The 18,555-nt window shown below is 43.5% G+C and overlaps 1 protein-coding gene across 3 annotated transcripts in view; it reads right to left on the reverse strand.

Moving 5' to 3' along the window:
• The window catches only part of RGS12 (regulator of G protein signaling 12), an 881,248-nt gene extending 864,011 nt beyond the window's left edge, over positions 1-17,237 (reverse strand). For 2 of the 3 annotated variants that reach the window (XM_085642496.1, XM_085642494.1), the window contains exon 1: positions 16,698-17,237. The gene's annotated coding sequence lies outside the window, so the exon portion shown is untranslated. Of the gene's footprint in view, positions 1-16,693 lie in introns of all 3 variants that reach the window. The other variant, XM_085642495.1, reaches the window with a different exon arrangement.
• Positions 17,238-18,555: the final 1,318 nt, after the last annotated feature.

The raw sequence follows: 18,555 nt of genomic DNA on the forward strand, positions 1-18,555 counted from the left end.
AAGCAGTATGTCAAGAGTTTATAAATACATATATCCAGTGCACCAGGTTCAGGAGAGATAGGGTGAAAGAGAAACAGTAGATGAATGCTTTTTGGATCTGATGCATATAGTTTAGCATTACGAAAGCACTTAGGGTATCAGCAAGACTTATTTCAACAAACCGACATAAAAAGTGTAGTACTTAGAGTACATTGGTCGAACTTAGGTAAAAGTAGGTAAGGCCATTAGCATAAAAATCTTGGTCCCATTTTATTTTTAGGGAAGGAAATAAAAAAACTCATCTATATCACTTAAATCCTAGAAGGAAATCTAGGAAACTATCTTTAGCGTGGAATACAGAAATGCTAGATTCCTTGTAACGGCTATTGCCTCAGTGCAGGTTTATAAGCTAAGGCTCCCTGTTTTCCGTTTTTACAGATAAATACAGACAGAAAACATTTATTTTCTTGTCTGTATTTATTTTTAAATGTGGATAAAAACGGAAATTGGGTTGCTTTTTGAGTAATTCTAAATACTGTCTGCCATGACTGCCAGGCCAATAGCTGTGTGAATGGATAGGTGAGGGGGTTTAAAATGAAAGGAATTTTAGTATAGAGGCTTTAACACCAGTAGATATGCACAAGGTTGATACTGAAATGTGCATATTTTCATATAAGTGCATTGATTTATCTTCTGTGCGTGTTCATATCAACAAAATCTGGCAGGCATTCAAGCATGAGTGCATATTTATTGGTTAAATCAACGTGGAAATATGCTAATTTCAGCTTCATTTTTCCACAAACCCAAAATAAATATGGATAAATACAGATAAAATTAGCAAAAAATAAATATGGATAAATACAGACGGAAATGTCAAAAAAAAAAAATACCATAAAACCGGGAGCCCTATTTATAACTAAGAGCTCTGTTGAAAGACTATATAGTTCATAATAAAGACAAATGCATTTACAGTGAGCTTCTACAATCAATATGTTCCCAGTAAACTCTAGGTATGGTTGAATCCATAAATAGCAGTTGTGCTGACGTCTAGAGTGCAAGAATATAAATCAAATATGGTGGTCCAGTTGAAATTGCCCAATATTGTGCACAGTCAAGGAAAACGGCACACTGACTATCACAGTAGCTCAGAAGTGATACCCATATTTTAAAAAAGAGGGAACTGCGTAAGCCCCAAGTATAGGCAGACGTCTCTTTTAGATGCAGAAGCAAAGGGTTTTGCAAAGCAAATGGAAAAACTGGGCCAGTAGAATCCCAAAATACAGTGGAAACAGGTAGGCTGCATGCCCAATTTAAGTACGCTACATCAATGTTCCACTCCATGTGCTGGGATGGAAAAGTCCCCTGCATTGTGATGGATATACACCCCTGCCCAGAGTGCCCAAGCTGAATGGAGATCTGTATCCCTTGTACTGATTTTTAGTCATGCGCAAACAGGGATCATGTGTTTGTGCCATAACCTATGCCTGTCGTGTTAGACCGGAAGGGGGATACAAACCGCTACCCTCAGAGTGGTAGAATGCTACTACCCTTACCTGGAGTGAAGTGAAGCTACTGGAGGTGAGGACTGCATCTCCCAAACAGGAGATGTGTATTTCTAACATTCCAGAGAGCTGGGTGGAAGCACACACTGGAGGAAGGGAAGCAGAGCATCCTCTATGCACACCAAAAGTCTTTTTGATTTCAGGTAGTTACTGGTCAGTGGGGCTTGGGCTCATTTTCCAGGAGATGGTGAGACTGACAAGGCTGGCACTGTGGACCAGAGAATCTTGACTTGAAAGGAAGGTTTAGCTCTTTGAACCTTCATGAGGTATATTTCAGTGTAGGCTGACAGACAGGTGTGACCATCAGTTACTCCCTTGGCCTGTGTTGTGGGTCAACCAAATGGAGCCACTCCTGCTGTCCTACTGTCCCGTTGACAAAGGGCAGGGCAGAAGAGAGCGCTTCAAAACGAGCTAACACCCATAACCCAAATTTCAAAGGCTAACACACTAAATCACGTATGAGTCCGGATTGAACTACAAAAGTGCGAGCCAAAGTCCCCTACTTTCTTCAACTGCCCTGTTCATCAAGAGAAAGAAGGTTGGTTGCCAAAACTTTGAGCTGCTGCAACTAGGACTGGGGACCAAGGTCTACCAGTCTCCTGGGTGGGGGAGGGGTCACCATCCAGGCATCCAGGAAGCCAAAAACACTTACACTGTGCCTGAAGCACCAACCTCCTGCCTGACTGACAAGATGAGTGCTTCTTGTGAGGAGGATTATAGAGCATGTAAGGAGCGAGGATTGCGGAAATCCTGGTGAGTAGAACTCGGTGAGAGGGTTGTGAGGTGTCCCATCCTGTCATAACCTGTGTTGCTGCACAGCAATATGCACTTGAACACAGGTCGGTAAACCCCATCAGAACTACTGCGACGTTGTGAGGCCATCGCCAGGTGCAGCACACCACATTGGGGTAATGACTAGTTTCCAGGACCCCTGTATGCCGGGGGGATGAGGTGGGCCCACCGGGAGCGTCGTTCATTGCCACTGAACTTGTTGGGGGCACTGCAACTGAGAGTGTCAGGCTGTCACCAATGTCCGTGCCCCCCGTATGGCAGAGGGAAGCCACAAGCATTGCTGAGGCCATCATCCACTGCATCCAACCTACCTCCTTGGTGCCATTACCTGTGCCCGGAGGGGAGCACTAAGACTGTTGGGGCAGGCGTCAGTTTTAGACGAGTCCCTGTAGCTAGAGAAGGTTCTTGAAAGCAAGGTCAGATGCCAACCTACAGCACGGCCTTTGCGCCATTAACTTATTGGCAGGAACCACACAGAAGAAGCCGCTGCCTTTGTAAGCCGTTGCTGCCTCACCATGCCGCCCACTGACCATGTGAGGACATGATACGAGCTGCTCATCGTTGGAGCCCAGGAAGATGCACCCTGGCTCATGAACTCTTCTAAAGACCACTGCTGGATAAGCCTGTAACATGACCTCAGGCTTGCATGAGCTTGGAAGATTAGCATCGGAAGAGCTAAACCTTACAAGGACAAAGCCAGACTTTGATGTGCAACGATAGTCCAGGCTGCACCTGTGGGGTCACCTCCAAAGATGGACCAGACATGTTGGTTAGCGGGGAGAAGGACCCACTGAGGTGAACACATCAGAGCTCAGCACTACGGTATCAGCCCTCAGAAACATTCTTTCTGACTTATTTTGTGTACTGTGTTTGTGGGTAGAATACTGCTTTGCTAGCCAAAAGAAAGTAGTGGACCGGACAATTATATTTTTGGACCTAGCCCTCTCTGCAGGGTCCCCCCCCCCAGAATTTTGCCTTCCTTTGCTGAACCCATTTTTGTTGGCTGTTAGGACTATGTGCACTTTTTCCCTACTAATTAGTGGGTGGTAAAGTGATTGTGGCTCTCCCTAAAACATAGTAAAATTGGCCTACACCTGATTGGTACATTTCTTCAAATTTAGCAATTTGGCTAACAATAAAATTCATTAATAAATACAGTAGCTATACATATCGCATTAATAATTTAAAATCATTTAATGAAACACTTACAAAATGCTATCATAATTAATTAGGGAGAATTCATTTGCTTGCTTATAAGGCCTATTAATCCTCCAATTAGTTTAACTGTGCCAATAGTTGCCATATAACAATAAAAGATGTATAATTAAGGGCAAATAGCAATAACTTTCAAGATCTCAGCAAACCTTCAAAAGACATGCACTTACAACTTTAACATTGTACAAATGGCATCGTGGTCCAATGTCATATTCACACTCTATTTTTTCTAATTTATATACCACTGGTGATTTTATTCTTGCCACCTGTAGGAATTGCTCACTACATAAATAGGTCGGACTGTTATGGACTGTTAGCTCCTCATATAATATATTATAAGCATCATTTTTTTAAAGAGAAGACATACTTATGTGCACAATAGCAAAGGGTGCATGGATTTACCAATATTGCCCAAAATATTTTTATATGGTCACCACATTCCTATGGCCCACTATTGAAGTCAATTAAAATCTTTTTGGGCAAAAGTTCAATAAACCTGTATTGGATCTTAAAGTCTATACTATTTGCTTCATAATCCAGCTGAATGTTAAACTAATGGCCATACTGCCTATGAATATGAGGAAACTGAGCTAAAAATTAGCTTCTCATCTATCCTAAAACAACACGCTAATGCACTCTTTACTGACCATATGCTATAGTTCCTGAACAAGGGTAAAAGCCACTGGTGTCTGGCTCCTGTAAACCTCGTACAAAATAGCAATAGACTTAAGATACGATCTTTCACACCAAACGTACAATCTCAGTGTGTCTGGGGCAACCAAAATTGGGTCTTTCCAAAGATGCCCTTCATGGAGATCAATTAGAAGTTGTTTCAAATACATCAGCCAGTTGCTCCCACCCATGCTACCGCATTTTGCCATTTCTAATTTTAGTTATAAATCTGCACTTAGATTTATATGAAGCTTTATCCAGTGTAACACTGGTTTTCATGCAGCAATATCCAAGAATGTGGTTATCCTTTTTGCCAGGTATAGAGCCAGTAATGTGGCTCCAGGACCCAAATTTAGCAGGTCCCCTAAAAAGATGTTTTCTATTAACTGCGACACATTCAATTTTCCATACCACCAGAATTCTGCACCATATAATGCAGCAGCCACTGCTTTCTGTTTATACATTTTGGGGGAATTGTGCTTATGGAATACAAACGTGCCTTTTGTTTAAACCAAAGAACTGCCTGTGAGGTTTGCAATAAAGTAGTATTTCCCTTTGTATTGTAATACGTTCCTCCGGATAAGCGGTCTGGCAAAATGAATACCCAAATAATCAAAATATTCTACGCACTCTATTTGCTGAGCAAGCAGCATAGGTTTCCTCTTTAGGGTGGAGGACACCTTCATTATCTTTATGTAGCTACCAACTCAAGTCCTGGCTTCACCTACTGTGCTGCTGTCCACAGATGGCCAGCGAGGGACATAGCATGGTAATCCCAATTTGCTGGACTCACGGCATTAGACACTGCAGAGAAGTCTCAGACCTGTGTTTCTCCGCTAATACAGAACAAACCGTGGCCAGACAAGGGAAATTCACTGACATAATTCAGGTCGCTCTCACAAATACCACTAAAGCCATCAGCAGCAATTAGTTGGCCACCAAGCCAGAGCAACAACAATTAAATGGCTTGCACAGCAAATAAATAATCCAGCGCCCTCATTAAATTTTGAGCTCTGCGTCGGACTTTACCAAGCACAACTTCCTGTCATACAAGGAAACACAAATCGACCAAGACCAGATGAACAAACATGCACATCAGACAAGTCGACCCAAGCATTCCGTACCGATTCGAGGAAAATACCAGCCAACACTGGTCTAATCAGGTTTACTCACAATTAATGCTGGGATAAATAACAGAGTTTTTTTATTTTAACAACAAATGTTATTGCTTTTCGATGGTACAAGGGCTGGCAGTGCCTGAAGCATACATTTGATACATATCACCTAACCACCATCTGATTATATGCACAAATTAAACTGGCCTGTGGAACATCAGGCGCCAGAACAGAAAATTGGACACAGGTTACCACACCAGTGAAGCACAAAGCATTGTGCATCACTCATGAGACAATGGCATCAAAGGGCCCACTCATTCACCGGTCTATCATCTCCCCTTACTGTCCAAATAGGTCCCTGCGTTCAGGGAATACGTTTCTTGCAGTAGTTCCCAGAATAAAAAGGTCCCGGAGTGGTGGACGTCTGTTTGCCTATAACGCTGCAAAATTGTGGAACCAGCTACCTGATCATATTCGTCTTGTGGATAACTATTTGACCTTTCAAAAACTTCTGAAAGCTTTTCTGTTTCCGTGAAGACCGTCTACAGTTCTACGATGCCTCCGCTTCTAGCGCTAGGAGGCCTACTGGTAGCCATGCGCTTTAGAAATGCAGATTCATTCATTCATTCCTTCCCCAAACTACACATGATTAGCTGTAAACACATACTTGACTGAGTTCATCGTCCCAGGCGAACCACTGGTTGGAGGTATGCACAGGTCAAAGACATGCAGGATCGGTACACAGCAGGGGAAGCAAGTCTATGCCCCGGTATATTGCCGATTTGGACCAGATTTCCTGTGTTTCTGCGGGCAAACCTCTGGCCTTTAAGACCGCAATTTCTGCCCCCACGCACCAGTCCAGAGCCTTTTTCCACATCCCCAATGATGGCGAGGAGGACCCCTTCCACTCCGGAGTTATGTCGCTTTCAGCGAATGTGAGACCCAGGAACAATAGATGTTGCTTATAGCGGTTCCCTCCGATCCCCTCTGTGCTGTGGCGCAAGAACAACTTTGGATCCAAGGGCAGATCCTAGGACAGAACCCGCCCCAGGCACGACAAAATCCCACTCCAGTACGGTTGCAGCGTACTACAGCTCCAAACCATATGGAAGAACGTTCCCTACGCCTCACCACATCTGAGACAGGTAGAGGACTGGATGACCCCCATTCTCCGGAGACGGGACCGGGTAAAGTACACTCAGTGGAGGAATTTAAATTAAATGAGACAATAACGTGCAGAGACAACGGCGTCGCGGGGCTTGCCAGAGCCTCCGACCAATCATCGTCTGTCAAGTCTGGCATGTCTATCTCCCACGCTCCCCTAGTTTTGAGCAGTGTGGTTCTGCCGTGAGTGGTCAGCGTCTGATAGATCTGACGAATCTTGTGGGACCAGAGATCTCCCATTAGTAGGCAGCCCTCCAGAGTGTGAAATTCTGGAAGACTGTCAAGTGACCGTAGCAAGGGGATCAAGGCATGGCGCAGCTGGAGATACTTGTAAAACTGTGACCTATGCAGCTGGAATTAATTTTGTAATTGCTGGAACAATTTGAGAATCGTACCTTCCATAATATCCCCCAGGGTAGAGATTTCCAGGAGCTCCCATTTGCGAAATCCAGGGAGAGCGGCCACTGGGCAAAGATAAGTGCCATGCCATAGCGGGGTCGTCTGTATCAGGCGCCCTCCCCAGCCCATACCTCTGCAGCATGACATGCCGGGGGAGCCAAGCCCCACTTTTTTCGCTCAACGGATGTGAGCGTTACCCCAAGTGAATCCTTTTGGATTGCTCTGGCCAGATTGTTCCATTTCGTTTGGACACATACTAAGCTTTTGAATAGCTGCTATTCTGGTGTCTATGACCTGGAAGTTTTTAACTATTCTTGAAATAAGCCTGGATCAATAATTCAATTTTTGACCAGATATAAGGGTCATACAACACTTTCAACTCATCGTCCTGAAGATGGTCTAACGGATGTATACGCCATTAAGACCGAAACATCGACAATTTCATCTATTTCCCCAGTGATTTATTTTCTCAAGGAATTGTTTTCTATTTTCATCAGATTCATTTTCACTCAAATCCCTGAATCAATGGGTCCCGGCGCACCCAGGAGGCCAATGGCTCTAACATAAAGGTTTTTGAAACCTCCATAAAACACTGTATCCTAGGCATACTCCCAAAACCCAAGAAGGGGACTAAGATAAGATATAAGTTTGCGTTGCTGAGACTGGTCTGAGAAAAGATGGATGGTGATCGACTGGATTCGCCCTGCCCCCCCACATGGGATAGATGGAGGGATGATCTGCGTGAGTTGGGTGTGGCTGAGGAGTGCTGTCTTAGAGCAGTAAGGACAGATGAGAATGTAGAAAGTCAACTATTAGAATGGAGCCAAATGCTGACTGAAGTGTCTGTAGCGACAACTCTAAGTGAGAATGAAACTGCACATGGTTCACCACCCACTCGAATCCTATTGCCATCTAATGCAGAACCGATATAAATGCCCTCTCACACAGCAAACACACAAATTTCAAATCAGTCTCATGTAAATTGCCCTTATCAGGAAACAGTGATAACTGCCAGTCGCTGCCTGGAGGGGGGGTGGGAATAATATTTGTTTCGATTATTGTTCTTTTTTTATTGTTTTTTATTAATAAAATCATTATTCAATTTTAAAATGCATACAGCAATTTGGATCACGTGCAGTGAGGACGAAGAAAAAGTGAAGTCATGTAATAAACTTATCGGAAAAAAAAATGACTTAGGAGATGTAAATGCGTGTGCATGACGCATATTATTGATATATTTTGATGCAGTGTTTAATAAAAACAAGTTTTTAAAAATAAACATAAAGGTTTTACCCAAGCACTGCAAATGGACATTAATCCACTGGGTCAAAGGGCCCACTCAAAGGACCCTGAGCATATAACACAACAACGGCTAAAATAGAAGATTTTGAGCCGTTGCAATCCTTAGTGTATCTGCGGTGTAGCTGGGACTGGTATGAGTCATGTATGCTAGAGGATGTGTTCTGGGATTTAGTGAGTGGATTGATGGATGAGGGAGACAATAATCTTGTATGTAATCATGTAACATGGTGCATTGCAAAATGTTTTTATGGTAAATACACAAATATGGCTTTGAGCTTTGTAAAATATTTTTTGATACAAAAAGGGAAAAAATGTAGACTTGATGGTTTTGAGAATTGTAAATAATATTGTGGATATGTGATGAAAAAGTATTGAAATATACATTAATGAAAAATAAAAAGTTAAAAATTATGTATATGCATCAGTCATAAATTGTTAGAATTTGTTTATGGTCAAATCACAACGCACTTTGAGCTACAACAGAAGAAATATAGGTCATGAGGGATATTGTGATTTGCTTATGGTTTCAGTTTCCCCCTGATCCCAGACCTAAACTTAACTTAGTAGGTGGCACCCGATTCTCAAGTGGGGAAGGCCTCACCTACAGATCTGATTTTCTGTATGCTAAGGACTTGTGCAAATAGCAGTTCAGTCAAGCAGAGGTGTCTGGAAGGTTGTGAAAGTTGATGTGATTGTTGAGGTATGCTGAGCCATTGTTATATAGTGCCTTGAAAGTATGGGTGAGAAGTATGAATTGTGCTTGTTTGTGAATGGGGAGCCGATAGAGCTCCTTCAGGTGTGGAGTGATGCGAGTGAGTGGAGCGTGGATCAGGGATTGCCAGCTCTGATAGAAGAGCACTCTTAGAAGTCTAATCCAAAGGGCGGAATAGGCCACATCACCTTATTGGCCATCATGCTACTGTCTACCAACTGGGGTGCACCTGTGAGCAAACTAAGGTTAGGAGTCTCACAGAAGAAAAGGATTCTCCACGGGTCAGTCTAGTGCAGAGGTCTTCAAACTTTTTGATGCAGAGACCCCCTTGTCAACATATTTTAGGCACAAGGACACCCTTCTAAAAACATTTCTAGAACCTGGTACTCATCATCGACAACAAACACCCCCAATTCCCACAGCATATCATTTTTTACAGTGGGGAAATAATATTAAACAGTGTTTAGCAAACCACAGGTCACTGAGCGTGGGGGTGTGGACAAAGGTGTAGCTAAAAACAAAGGGCAACCTTTATGAGGAATTGGTGTTGGCCAGCGCCATAAGTCTTCTTTCGGCACTGCCCTATGCTAATGTGAAAGAGCAGGAAAGCACTGTATTTGTGAAATACAGTGCATTCCTGTCCTTTCTCTTGGTGCACAAATTGCTGCCTAGCACCAACATATCTGGGTATGTATCAGTTAAACAACAAGTTCTCTCAAGCACCAACATAGGCAGGATTGTTTTTGTGCAGGAAGGGCCATCTTCCTCCACAAAAACAATCCTAATAGGTGTTGTCCTCTTTCTATGTGAGCTGCAGAATGTAGCACACATGGGAAGAGGAAAAATCAAGGAGAAATTAAAACCTGGGACAGGCCCAAATGTTTACGTGATTTTGTAAATATGGCGCAGCAACAATATCCATGGGTGTTGTGTGTGAACCCCCACGCAACGCCCATGGAACACCTTGACGCACAGTAAGGCAATGCAATGACTTGTGCTGCTTTGTCTTACTCCATATCTATGAGCCATGCAGGGTGACTTTGCAACACCTCATAGGTATGGCTGAGACGATTGCGTCACCAAGTGTCAAAGAAAGCTATGTTCTGGCAGCACAAACCTCTCATAAATAAGCCCCAAAATATTCTCTACATTTTTTAGGTCTTTCACCATCAGGTACCTACATATAAAATAATGGGCAGCACAAATGAAAAACAAATTTAAAATGTTGTTACTCAGTGGGAAATGCACTGTAGTTCATTATGAAACCCCTATTATTTAATGCACTGCAGAGGTCTGCATGTAACCAGAGAGCCACAGAAGTAATCTTGGTTGGTGCAGTGAAGAATAGTGACTTGTGTATTTTTAGTGCTATGAGGTCACAGCCTGTGACAGAATACACTGTGAATATGTAATTCATTATTGTATACTTGCATTACACACAGTGCAAGATAGGCTGATACGAAATGTGCAAATAGTTTTATGATTAAATGGTGCGTCCAAAATGCAGATTTTAGTAATACCAGAGCGTATGCAATGTAATTTAATTTTACATAACTCTCCCTTGAACACCTCCTTAAGGGTACTAAGGACTGTGTAAATATAGTTATGATTAAAAATAATACTTCACATCCCAGTTGTTAACTCTTTGCACTACCATTCAAAAAACCTACATTTTTGTCATCACAATGGAGCCTGGAGTAATTCTATCAATTAAAGCTAGAACCGCTCCCAAGCATCCTTTACACTTTCAGATAACTAATAGCGCACATTTGCATTTTATTCAGGCTAGCAGGCACCCTGGCATGAAAGCATTTCACAGCACATGAGACTCAATTAAGGAAACTTCAGCTGAAGCATTTTAACAATCAAAATTAGCTGTCCCAGGACGGCTGCCTTTTTCCATAACGAAAGCAAACGTTTTGGATTTCAGGCACAATTGAGGCTGGGGAGTGCGCGACCCCCCCTTCCCAGAACTCCAAGGCACACCTGAGGGTCGCACCCCACAGATTGAAGACCTCTGGTCTAGTGGCTCAGGAGTGCTGAAAGAGGGATCCAAATAAGCTCAGAAGGGCAAGGAACCGACAGGTGCCTCTGCAGAAGAGGGCAATTATCCACATTCTAGCACCTTATCAGGAAAGCCTATGAAGGTACTGATTAGTCTACCGTAGCTTTTGGCTGGAAGGGGGTCCTTTTGGACCTGGCGCTCTCTGCAAGGTCACCCCAGATTTTTGCCTTTCCTTACTGAACCCATTTTTGTTGGCTTTTAAAACTCTGTGCAGTTTTCCCTGCTAACCAATGGCAAAGTGCTGGTTTTCTCTTTCTAAAACATGGCAAAAGTGCCCCACACCTTATTGGTACATTTAATATACTTGTAAGGCCCTATTACATGGTACTATATGTACCCAACTGCCCAAAAATTACAGCGCTCACTATGCCACCCTCTAAAGTAGCCGTGTCAAACATGGCTCAGGCCTGCCACTGCAGCCTGTAGAGCAGTTTTAAAGTGCCATTTCGACCTGGTAAAATAAACCTTGTACCAGGCTCAAACCTTCCTTTTAGTACTGGTAAGTCACCACTAAGGTAAGCCTCATAGTCTCATGGGGGAGGGTGCATAAAACAAAAACGAAAAAAGTAAGACATGTTGGTTTAAGTTTTACATGCCCAGGCAATGAAAAACTCCTAAAGTTGTTTTCCACTACTGTAACTAAGGCGGAGGAGCGTTGCCCCACTGCCTTGAAGCAGTAAAAAAAAGAAAAATACAATGATAATAACGTAATGTTATTATCATTTTATTTTGTCATCCCGCTGCGGCAGCTTTGCATGACGGGCAGGGCTGCAGAGCAGGGGAGGAGTGGTAGAACCCTCCTAAGTGTGTAATGAATGTTTGGCCAGCCCTCTCAGGCCGCCCAAAACAGTCATGCGCACTCTCCCTGTTCTCCATTCAGGCTGAGAACATGCCCATGCCCCCATTCCCTGGCTGAGCGCAAGCCATGGCGCTCAGACCAATCATAACACTGCGTGCAGCGGTGGTCAGGAGAGTCTGGCTGTGCTTCCTGGAGTCCGAGACGGAAGAGAGCAGGATTGGAGACGCGAGACCTGGCGGCAAGTTAAGTGTATATTTTTTTTATTTTACATTGTACTCATGCCCCCCCTTCACGCTACTGTTCCATAAATGAAAATGTATAAGTAGTTTATGTTTTTCTTCCCAAACCAACTGTGCCTTTCTGTCTCTGTGGTCACGTGACTGTGAATGGCTCTCTTATGTTGTGTTTTGCCTATAGCTTCCAGACATGAAAACAAGAGGTGTGTGCCCTGCCCTGAGTACACTTCAAAGGGCCCTGCATGCAGCACACAGAAATGAACAAGACACCAAGTCTGCCCTTGCCTTCGTCACCCTAGACAGTTTGGAACCAAGATCTGGGAAGAGGAAAAAAAACGTACTCAGTTTTGGGGGTAGGGCAGGGAATTCCTCATGGAAAGGCTGACACAAAGTTTAAAAGTAGCACCTTCAGGACCTCTCATCAGAACACTCCTGGACCTGTGGAAGATTCAGAAGGACTGCCTTTCTGTCTAAAGGAGGAAGATTGGACCTGCTTTCGTTGAACATAGGCTTTCCAGAAGTAACTGCAAGGGTCAGTTGGCTGATCGCCTGTTTGAGCTACAGGTACACAGCAAGCTTCCGGAGGCCTCCCTGCAACTGTCAAGCTGGCCAGCACCAACTGGACCTGCCTGAGCCCTGCTGCTGGCCTCTGTTAAGGTAATTCCTGAGCCCCAAGAGGTGCCTCCCCCCACCAAGTCCCGGACCCTTGGCTAGCATCAGAGGGTACTACGCCTGAGGAAAAGGTGAAGATATATAAGTTTTGGGTTCCTTGCGACTGCAAAGGGACCTCTTTGCGCCGAGAATCGACCACCTGTGATGGCCGCCAATGTGAAGCTGCAACAGGACCTGCTTTTCGCACAGACAGAAACTGTCTGCGATCTCGCCCGCACGAAGCTTCGGTAAGACTGCTTTTCGCGACAAGAGCCACAGCCAACGTTGACCGTCAACACGGATCTCCAGCAATGAAATGCTCTCTGTGCGCTACAGCAGTGACCTGTCTGCAACGCCTGACCTGCTCTTCGTGCCAACACGAACACTGTTTGTGCAGACTTGCAATGGTAACTCTTCAGCTGTACGAACCTGGTTGCACTACACCGTGGTCAGCCTGAACTTGCGACATTCCCCCCCGCTCCAGCTCGACCAGATATCCACGAGTGGCGATTCCTTCTTCTTGGCGATATGTTAACCGTAAATTTTAAAAACTTATATTTCCAGTTCTACTGATTGGATTTTATCGTTTTGGTGTCCATTTATTTATTATATTTTACTCTAGTCTTCTAAACTGGTTTGGGATGCTTTCTGTTGTTTTTTGAATTTTATTACTATTTGAGTACTGCATAAATACTTTACACAATGCCTCCAAGTGAAGCCTGACTTCTTTTGTGCCAAGTTACCAGAGGGTTAAGCACAGGTTAATTTAGTGACTTTCGTGGTTCACCCCGATAAAGATTGTGCTCATTTGAGTGGGGCCTTCACCCCTCTCAACTAATAATCCAATTTCTTACGGACATATTATTGGGGGTCACTGTGGGTATTTTGAATTATGAGCAGATGTATGCCCTGCACCTACCTCCCCCTGAAGATCCTTGGACTGCTCGACCCGCACTACACTGAGTCAAGTGCTGAAGGACTAGTACTTGGCCCAGTGACTCTGGGCCCATAGTAAGTCAGGTCTCAGGACAACAGAAATAAAAGGCCACAACCCTAACGGTTGGGCCCAGTATCCCATACGTGCCCATGGCCCTCTGAAAATAGCTCTGACACCATAGTTTTCAGCATAGGAATAAATGGACAACGAAAAGTGGATTTTCTGTCTCGTTATTTTTAACTGTTCTTTGGATTTGCTGTCAATAGGTTTTATGACCAGCACTTCAACACACTAGCTATTAGTTAGGGGATGCTGGCCATGCTTAATAAATACTTAAAGAGATACATATTAAAACTGTCAACTTTGTTGCTGTTTTGTGGACTTCTCTTAAGATCTACTAAACAGTCCAATTCTGTGGAGGAAAAACTCCTATCTGGCTACTAACCATGGTTCATTTTTTCTTAAACTTCTTTTTATTGATTTTGTATATAACATTTAGCATCAGCTCACTCAAGACGCAAATATAGAGTCTACGGGGCATATTTACAAGGGCTTTATCTCTGCTTTTTTGGCTTAAAAAGCCAAAAAAGCGGAGGTAAAACTATCGCCCTATTTACAAGAGGGTGCAAACATGCATGTTAGCACCCTTTTTCCCAGCGCCTCCCTTTGCATCTGATGCAAAGTGGGCATCACTGGGCGTACCCCGGATGGACTACCTTGCAAAGATCGCCGATGTTCACATCACGATATTTACAAGGCAGCCCACAGGATTTTAGCAGACGTAAGATTTTGGCGAAAACGGCTGTTTTCGCAAAAATCTAACGTCTGCTAAAATCCTGACTTACCTATGTTTGACATAGGGGGTGGATTATGCTGGTATGACCACAGGGTCGTATCAGCAAGGTTATCGCCGTTTTGCAGGGAACATCGTTGGAAAACCAGCGATGTTCCCTGCAAAACGGCAATAAACTCGCTATCTCTGAAATTGTTATCACCCTGGAGAAACGCGTTGTTAATAACGCGCTACCAGGGCGATAAATTCCAGAGATAACCTGCGATAAGAAATTTACCGCCAAGCACTGCCAGCAATAATTAACGCTGGCTGTTGATAATATGTCCCTAATTTTGTAAATGACCAATTCACATAATATTAGCTGCGTCTCATTTATAGATGAATCATCTATCAGGAGATACAGTCTGGAAGTGATCCAGCCAGTGTGCCCATATCTTTTTGTTTCACTGGGCAGTCATGACTTTTATACACTGACTTTTCTGCAAATGTGTGGTCCATACCTCTCAGCCATTCAGCGACCACTTGGACATTAACAGCTCACCAATATTGTGTGGAATCTCTTTTACCAACTAGAAAGCCTGTTGAGAGTAGGATTTTATCTCTTTGAAAACCTTTACAATTCAGCTGTATACCCAATATGGCACACTTGCGATATTAATTCACTGTTTCACCCGTAACTTTTCGTAATCTATTATGAATCAGGGGCCAGTGTGTTTGAATCATAGAGCAACCCTATATTGTGTAGAGTAGCATACTCACCACCTCCAGACAGTAGAGGGTTTTGCATTCCTCGTCTCATGGAGTTGATCTGGAGTGAAATATTTCAATGTAATAAGGCGCAGTTTCACTGAAACGGCTGACAGCATTGCGCCCATTGTGGCTTCCGGCCACTCAACATAGTCAATTAACCTGGTTTCTTAAGCATACTACGGTCATTATCCACAGCAAACTGCGCTCAATTGGAAGTGAAGAGCCAATTCCTGGCAAAAATACATTCAAAAACTGGATTGAAGCAAAGGTGTGTGCTGTTTCCGGTGCTGTTCAACTTGTTATCATTGCCACCTGACTTGACCAAACCCCAACCTGAAATATTCATGGGTTTCCAACTAAAGTATTGAGTAGGCACATTAATACACTAATGGGCACAGGCAATCCGGTCATTTTATTCAGCAAAACGGCGCCCTTCAGAGACAAGCTGATGCTCTGTCAAATTACTTGCCAAGCAAAAAAACATCAGTGCATCTAAAATAAACAGATCATACCATTTGGCCTCAAGCAGGTTTCTCGGACACGATGGATCAATAGGCACAAACTTACCATAGAATATTTCGATTCAAATCTGGGTGGCATTGCCCTTAATACCGTGCTAATAATGTTAGCACGGTAGAATGCAAGCACCGAGTACCAGTAGTTTAACAAAGCATATGAAGGTAGCTTTTGGAATAAGATAGAGGAGTAGGATTGTTATCACAGCACAGTGTAGATGTCTAACATTTGTGCTAGATCTGAAATTGAACCACTCGCACTAGAGAACTGCTGAGTTAACACTTTCACTCTCGCAATCAGAAGTTACGTTAGTTGTGAGCGCTGTAATTGATCGTTTTAATTTAACGAACTGGCAGAGGTACTGATAGCAAAAATGGTTTCATCATAAATTACAAAAAGAAAAGTTTACTACAATTGCTAGCGAATGCCTCAGAGTTATGTTGAAATTAACAAGCTTGGTGTAAAGCAAGAAAAACAAAAATGTTGGTGCTCCGCTGTAAGTGCGAAATTCGTGAAAAGGTGGCACAGACCTGACTAAACTACAAACAGAAGGTAGTCATGTTTAGTACTAAATGCAACTTAGATTAAACTGGGGGATTTGGGGCTCCGCGTCCTTTAAAACAAAAAATAAACAAAGCAAGCGATATGTATTTATCCAAAGTACATTTTCTAGTGATTAGATATGCCATAAGCTTTTTTTAAATAATCAAGCTACCAATTAAAAAGCACCAATGTGAAATGGGTTATAGCAAAATAGGCTATTTACAGAGCCATTGCGTCAGAACTCATGCATAAAATGGAAAACATGGAGATGTGCATAGCCCCTGCACAGTACTTCAGAGTGGTCTGTGACTATAAGAAAAACACTGCATTGAATTTCAAACTTTTCTTAGACTCGAAAATAGACAACGTCTTTCCTGAATTTAAATTTTCCTTATTTTACTTGCGAAAACCTTTGAATACATAGCGAAAACTTCTGAATGCCTCGAAATATTAAGTATTCTGTGTAATTTTCTAAAATGGATGGTACCTACTTACAATTGGAAGGACAAGGAGACAAGGTGCTTGTGCCCATTATTTTTTAGTTTTCTTTAAGAAACCTGGCGTCCTGGTTCAACACGTTGACATTAGAATAGATCTCGTAACTTCTTTTACCAAAATCAATTCTTCGGATCACTTAGCGGGTGCGAGGCCCTAGAGTGACAACTTCCAGAAGACAAAGAACAAAGACGCGAACCAAAATATTTTTTCGGAGGCTCCACCAGACAATCTACTTTTGTCAAGCATACAGCTTGACGAAAACATCGACCACAGTCCGACAATACTTTACTTGCAAGCCGAGTCTGAAAGTTCTTAACTTCTATAACAGTTGAGTTAGGCTGGGGAATACCATCTCCCGAAAGTATCCAAGTCCTCTCAAGTAGAATCGGACTGTGCCCACGGTACCAAGGTAGAGTTGTTGCAGCTCCATCTGACTAGGGTAGCCGCTTACTCCCTCCCTACTCACACGAATCGCCGCCTGTGAACTTAGCCTAACGACCGTTGTTGTTGATCTTTCAACGGACGTCATTTGGCCGTAATTTTAGCCCTTCCGGGTAGCCTAACCACCAATCCCACGGTTGAACATATTGAGGGAGCCGTCTAGAAGTGGGAGGTACTGCCAATGCGTAAGGCGACCCAAAACTGTAAAATGAGAAGCCCCTCACCCAATCCTAGTGCGCAGCACATCATTCTGAAGCGCTGATTGGCTTTGGAGTCCGCGCGTACCTTCGTCCGAGGTGTCTTCGTCCGTTGGCGGGTGACACTGTGTCACCCAGCTCACAGCGGGCTAGATTTCGCTGGAGGTCCTTCAGTAGTCCCGGACCGAACGGTAACCATCCGTGTCGGCCAAGGCAGAGCAGACCAGGCTAGGCTTCTACCCCTGCCGTTGTGTGTGGAAGTTAGGTAGGAAGTGAGTTAGAAGGAGACAGGGACAGGGCGCCGCATCCCCGAGGTGGGTTTACCGCGGTTAGTCAGTGAGCAAAGGTTGTATGTACCCGGCCTTGACACCGCGGCGGTTGGTGTGTGTTCTCGAGCGGCAGCTGACGCGTGGCGCTGGCCGGACTGTCCCTGTTGTCTACGACCCTTCTTCCTGGGGATCAGGCCGGCTAGTAACGTCCATGCGATTCACAGTAGGACCAGCAGTACACAGGGTGGCAGTTCTGAAAGGATGTGCGGGTTTCATTAAAGAAAAGAGCCGCTCGTGTTTCCAGGTAATTTTATCATTGGTTTAATCGAGCCAACCAGCAGGGCAGCCAGGAGAAACTGACTAATTACATTTAAAATAAAATATTCCACCCCAGCATTCCTATTAATTTCTCCCACAACATTCCACCCGCGTGCCTAAGTAAAACCCAACACACCTTTCCCCTTTAGAATTAATAAAAACAACTATATACAATCACCTAACAGATAAGTGCACCTGATAACTGTCCCCTTAGTAAGACTTATACATAGGAGTAAAACGTTGTTATGCATAACATATTACCTTATGCTAAATTAAGACAACCACGAGAATAAAGGTTATCTTACATAGTACCGCAACCATACTGCAGGCTTCCTTTCCCTTTGTGTCCTGGTATATACAGGATGACCAACAATGGATTGTTCCATTTTACAACTACTTGAGTCATCAACGCCCCGTGGAACAACTGGACCTTTTTGTAAAGCCAACTTCTCTTTATTCCACCACTTGCAATCCTTCAACTTGACCACATGCTCCTTAACACATATTACTTTCTTGGAGGCTGAAAATCTAGAATTACCCTTAGTAATAATACCTGGTAATCTAACTCTGACCTAATCACCTTCATTAACTTCCATCCGCCTCACACAATTCTTGGACATATATCTTTTT

The sequence above is a fragment of the Triturus cristatus genome, chromosome 2_2, assembly GCF_964204655.1.
Source record: "Triturus cristatus chromosome 2_2, aTriCri1.1, whole genome shotgun sequence".
NCBI lineage: Eukaryota > Metazoa > Chordata > Amphibia > Caudata > Salamandridae > Triturus > Triturus cristatus.